This window comes from Camelus ferus, chromosome 16 (assembly GCF_009834535.1).
Source record: "Camelus ferus isolate YT-003-E chromosome 16, BCGSAC_Cfer_1.0, whole genome shotgun sequence".
NCBI lineage: Eukaryota > Metazoa > Chordata > Mammalia > Artiodactyla > Camelidae > Camelus > Camelus ferus.
Window position 1 is genome coordinate 30,146,048 of NC_045711.1, and position 6,035 is coordinate 30,152,082.

Genomic DNA, 6,035 nt, shown 5'->3' on the forward strand with positions numbered 1-6,035 from the left:
CCATAACTGTTGGTCAGCATTCTTGGCAGTTGGATTCTGAATTCAGAAAAGGTAGCAGATACAAACACTATGGTTATACTCAAGACCGAAGGGAAAGTGAAGCGTCACCTTGATTTGCGTTTTCGAAGTTCTGAACTACATACAGTTCCTTGTCACGCAGTCCTGTGGCTGTCGGTGCCATTTTGGAAAAACCCTGAGTTGGGACCCTCTGCCTGGGCGGACTCTGGTGACAGCTGGCATGGTCCCTGGAGTACACTGCCTACCAACAAATCTGGTTTTGGACAACATAGCAGGACGAGATCAAGACGTAGAGTGGGTGTGAGGGGAACCTCCCTTTGCTGATAACTGAAAGTGCGAATTACATTTTCGTATCAGAAACATCCAAAAGAACGATTGGCCCAGGACACTGAGCTAGGTGCTCCAACAGGAAAAGGCCACGACTCTAGGGTGTAAATTCCCCAAGGGCAGGGATGTCTGTTTCACGCACTGCATAATCCGGTTACCCGGTCCAGAAAGCATTCAATCATTATTTCCCCAATGAGTGCATTGGACACAAAGAACTATGGCTGAGCCTGCTCTGTCCACCCCGAAAGCTCAGCGGCATCTCACCACTTCCCCAATCTCAGATGATCTTTCTAAGTTCCCCTCCCTCTCAGAGCCTCACTTGCAAAAGTGCCCTTGTCGAAATGCTCCTTTAGGTGATAATCACACCCATGTCCTTTCTTCTGAACTAGAGGGTGAACACTTTGAGAGGAGGGACCACATCCTCTAAGGTATGGTTTCCTGGCCTGGAAAGCTAAAGCATTCATCAGTGCGCATGCGTGGCCTGTGATGCGCTGCTGGGATAGAGGAGCGATGGGTGTAGGATGGGAGGACAGATGCTCCCTGTCTCCAGTGCTACCCTGGATCCGTACGAAGCATTTAAGCTCAGCGACAGAGGCTAGGGCCCTCCATGGATCACAGCAGGGCGGGGTCCCTCCTTGCCTCTTACCCGTATCATGGTCCTGGAGCATCCTTCTAGCTTCTTTGCCTCATCCGCCTAGCCATCTGGAAATATGTGGATGCCCTGCTCCTACAGGGTTAAAAGAGAAGCTTAACACTGTGTATTGTTCCAGGGAGCAGCAGGACAGGCCATGCGTGTTTAGACAAGACGGGGAAAGCCAGCATCTCCCTTTAGGCAAGAAACATAGCAGGAGAGCAGGTTTTTATTCCTTGGGCCTTGAGGAACACGGTGTGTGGGACAACTTCAGCAATTATCCAAAGAAAGCCGGGTTTAATCAGGGTGAAACCCAATGGTCCCACACTGAGCACTTTCCGACAATTCCAGTTAGATTTCGTGACCCACAACTGTGTCATAAAAGTCGAATGTGATACGTATTTATTCCTGAAAGTAGTGTGATAAAAATCATGTTGTTCTAAGAATTTTGATTTTTGTTTGGTTCTGTTTTTAGGACTTTTGCAACAGGCTTGAGATCATTTGGAGAGGCCTCTTCCAGGCAATTTTCTCCCTTTTTTTTTTAAGCAGTGAGAGGATGACAAAACTACAGGAGCAGTAAACGAGTCAGGCTGAGGAGGAGATATCAGCGAAACAAGTATCAGCGTTGAAAGCCAGGAACACTGGAAAACTGACTGCAGCATGAATTGGACACACTCAGTGATACATCACCAATACTTCCCAGAATGGTAACCAGGCGTCAGAGCCGCCAGAGCACCGGAGGGCCCTGGTGCCATGGGTCACCTCCCTGTCCCCAAGTCCAGCACGCTCTCCCTCCCCTCTCACCTTCCTCTCCTGCTCTTATCCCTTCCCCCCTCCACCTTGCCAGCCCTTGCAGGATCTTTCCCATCCAGCCTAAGCCTCACTGAGCTCCACCATCGTCTGCCCCCTCCCCAGCCAGGAGTCAGAGCTTCAGCGCGAGTCCAGCACAGCGCTAAGATGCAGAGCCAGTTCCATGTTAATCGGTTACCCCAGCACTCATAGCACGCCCCCTACAACAATAACCCTGCGCAAAGGAGTATTATTATCATTCCCATCTCCTTTCCACAGATGAGCAGACTGAGGTAGAGAGAGGTTAAGTAATGTGCCCGAGATGACACAGCTAGTGAGGGCAGAGCTGGGATTCCAAGTCAGGCTTCAGAGTCCCTGTTCCCGTGCCCCCTACATCTGCAGCATCCTACAGGGGCCGCTCGGCGTGCAGCCCCTGCCTTCCTGTGCTGACTCTCGGGTTTGTTCTCTTCAGAGAGAACCTCTCCGTGAAGGCAGGGACCACATCTTTTCGTCTTTGGGTTCATAGGGATCTTACTCATTGCCCTGCCTTTTTTTTTTTTTTTTTTTTTTTTTTGGCTTGGGTCTCGTTTCAAAGAATTTGGAAAAACAGTAAACCCCCTCTGTATAGTCAGCTCAAGCTGCCATAATGAAATACCATAGACCCGGTGACTTAAACAATAAAAACTCATTTTCTTAGGGTTCTGGTGGCTGGAAGTCTGAGAGTCTAGAACAGCCAGGTTCTAGTGCGGACTCTCTTCCTGGCTTGTATGGCTGTCTTCTCATAACATCTTCGCAGAGCCTTTTTTCAGTGTGTGCTCGCAGAGAGAGACAGAGAAAAATTTCTCTCTTCCTCTTCTTTTTTCTTGGCTTTTTAAACATTTTTTTAAAAAAATTTTGCAGGGAGGTAGTTAGGTTTATTTATTTACTTACTTATTTATTAATGGAGGTACTGGGGATTGAACCCAGGTCCTCATGCTTGCCAAGCATTCACTCTTACCACTGAGCTACACCCCTCCCCACTTCCTCTTCCTGTAAGTGTACTAATTCCATCATCTGAGCCCCATCCTCAAGACTTAGTCTAACCCTAATTCCTCCCAAAGGCCCATCTCTAAATATTGTCACATGGGTGGGTAGGGAGGGGCTTCAATATATGAACAGTAAGGGGGAACAAACACAGCCTCTAACACTCTCATCCAGTTTTAAATTATCTTCCATGTTTCATCAGAACTTTAAATCACTGCAAAAGATATCATTTCAACTGTATCTGTAAATGTTGACTTTTATAATAAAACTACTAAACCACTCTTTTAAATGTATTCAATGTAATATAATTTGGAAAGCACCATCACTGATTTAAAAATTACTTGGGACTATTTCTCATTAGGTTGGAAATTTTCTATCATTTTTTTCTCTTTTTTGCAAAGCTATACTTCCATTCTATCTCAATACACTATACCTTTATGTTCAAAAGTAGTTAATTACTTTATCCTACTTCTCTGGAATACAGACTTTGTGTATACATTGAAATTTAACTTTTCACATTTTCCTCCAAGTGTTAAAAAAAAATCCCTTCAGGATAACTGTAATTTATAAACAAAAAACACACATTATAAATTTTGACAAATTGTTATTAAGCACAAGATAACCTGATGGGAAACGCATCCTTAATAAGATGCGCTTGGGGGGGTGAGACATTGACTTGAAGAAAGGGGGTTTCCCTCTTATGACGTTTGCATTCTCCCCCTAGAGATGCTAACAGCTGGCCCAGTGCACCTAGTGACATCTTGGTGCTGGTTAAGCCAGAGGCGGCCCACAGTGTAGGAAAAACGGAACGCCAGGCCTGCACCACGGTGGGCTCTCCTGGCTGTAGGAAAGAGCTGATGTTCTGAAAAGTGATTCCCCCTAAATTACCTGTGCCTCAGAACCCCTTGGCAAATCTTCAAATATCCCCAAAAGCATGCATTTCTGTTTGAAGGAACCTGCCTTCCTGCAGCTCTTCCAGTGTGGGAGTTGGGGATGTCCTGCAGGCCGCTGGATGTACCTAGCACCTCGCGCTGGAATATCGGTATTGTTAGAAGGAAAAGCTTGTGACATTCTCTGCTGTCTGGAGAAGCTGATATTAAAGTTTTAAAGCAAGAATTCGCTTTCAACAAATACGCGTGGGTCACGAAGAATACCTGCCCATAGGTGAGCTCCTGGGTAGGTGGTGCAGAGACCGGAAGGGGGAGTGTGGATGGGCGGGCAGGCAAGCAATCCAGGCCTCCAGGACAAGCCTCCTCCAATACACCCCTCTTCATTGGCTGCTCTGCAGGCCCAGCCCTTAAAAGCAGGCTTGCACCTCTCTGAGCTCCAGACAAGATTCCTTTCAATCTCCTTACCCCAAGTTGAAGTTCTCACGGGCTGGTAAATGCAGGGAGCTTATTTGCAAGCCAGGGCCATATCTGCCTAGCAACCCAACACGAAGACCAGAAGGGCTCTAAACGTCGACAGAGAACAGGCCAACTTTGCACAAAGGAATCTGTTCTCATGCAAATGACTTGAAGCAAGAGGGCTAGGAAAGAGAGAGCAGTGGGGAGAGCTCTCAGGAGAAGTATTTCCAGAGAAGATGTTGGGGGACTTTCTAAGGGCATCATTATAGCCTTGCCCTCTGTAAACCACGGGCCAGAGGGGTCTGCTGCCACTTGGGTTGTGACAGACACAGCAGAAGAGGCTAAGAGGGGCGCCAGACCCTTAACTGAATTTCCTGATTTTTCTGGTTCTGTACTCCAGACTCCAAAGGTCCTTTTGTTTGCATTTAGAACTAAACAGAGTTAGTTTTGTTTAGAGGGTAGGGGGGGTTGATTAGCATGGTAACGTCGTGCTTTCCTCCCTTGCTCTCCCTCAAGGAGTGAAAAAAGCAGGGGTTTTCACGCTTGGTCTCACTAGCACGGAGGGAACAAGGTGAAGCCGGCCACTAACCAGGGCGGGCAAAAGTCACTGGTGTGTGGCTACAAGACCGGACAGAGGTTGAGTTTCCAGACACCTCTTTGTCGTCCAATGCGGGTAGCCAATGTCATCTTTGGATGAGCTCTAGCTGCAAAAAAAAAAAAAAAAAAGCCAGTGTGTCTAAACCTCGGGGGGATCCCACCAGGGCTCTGTGCCAAAACTTTTCTCATCTGTGAAATGGGGATGAGCATCAACTGCAGAAGGTTGCTGATGGGGTTAAAATTAGATCCCATGAATGGTACCTAATACAGTGTTGGGAACAAGCCAAAAGTGCAAAAAACTAATAATAGGTATAATTAATATTCATAGAAACAGTAGTTGTTTATTATTATTATTATTATTATTATTATTATTATTATTATTATTATTATTATTATTATTAATTATCATTACAGTTATGCCCCCCAGCAGCCAGTCATATCACTTGGTCAAATACTCAGATGTCACTTCCCCAATCATTCATTCACCCCTAGGGCTTTTTGCATTATTTGTCTAATTTTTAAAACCAAGCAGCTGGAGATCTTTTGTGACTGGCTTAGAATCCCTCAGCTATAAATAATGAGCTACACTCTTAAGTTCCTAAGCAGGACACAGCACATACTGTGCTGTGTCATTTTAAATATGGCATTTCCATCTAAGTGCAGTGACAGGTCCTAACGCAGGATAAAACCCTAAATATCAAAGATTACATTTACAGTCCCTCCTATGTTAGCATTAAGTGTTTTCATCCTACGTGCGAATTCTTCGAAGAACAGCTCGAAAAGGATCGCGTGCAGGTGCGGGCTGGAGTCAGCTACCAGACTTGATCAACCATGAACGGCAGTGACGTTAACAGCTACTGGCTAGTGAGGTCTTACCATATGCCAGTCACTGTTGATCCGTGCTTCACTGGCATCATAAAGTAAACCCTTCGTTTCTGGGAATACCACGATTGTCCCCCTTTTATAGATTTGGAAGTTGACGCCCCAAGAAATCGGGTTACTCCAGCGAGGTTGCAAAGCTCATCAGTGGTCCCCGCTGTACAGTGCTGGTCGCAACAAGGCACTTCGCGCCAACATACCTGCCCCCCACCTAACCCACGCCAGAGCTTGTTAACAGCACAGGATGGCATTTAACCCAGTCGGTAGACCCTATCCCAAAATTGTAAGAGAAATCAGGAGCGACTGCAAAGGGATTTTTTTTTAAAATCAAAATTCAAATCGCCTATTCCTCCCGGTGGCAACCCTCCGTGCACGCACTCCCAAACCAGGCTCTCTCGAGTTTCTGACATGAGAAACACACTCCC

General features: G+C 46.3%; 1 protein-coding gene across 7 annotated transcripts in view; it reads right to left on the bottom strand.

Annotated features, from left to right (window-relative positions):
- ARSG (arylsulfatase G) overlaps window positions 1-6,035 on the bottom strand; it is a 108,208-nt gene that overhangs the window by 76,654 nt on the left and 25,519 nt on the right. The window lies entirely within an intron of this gene.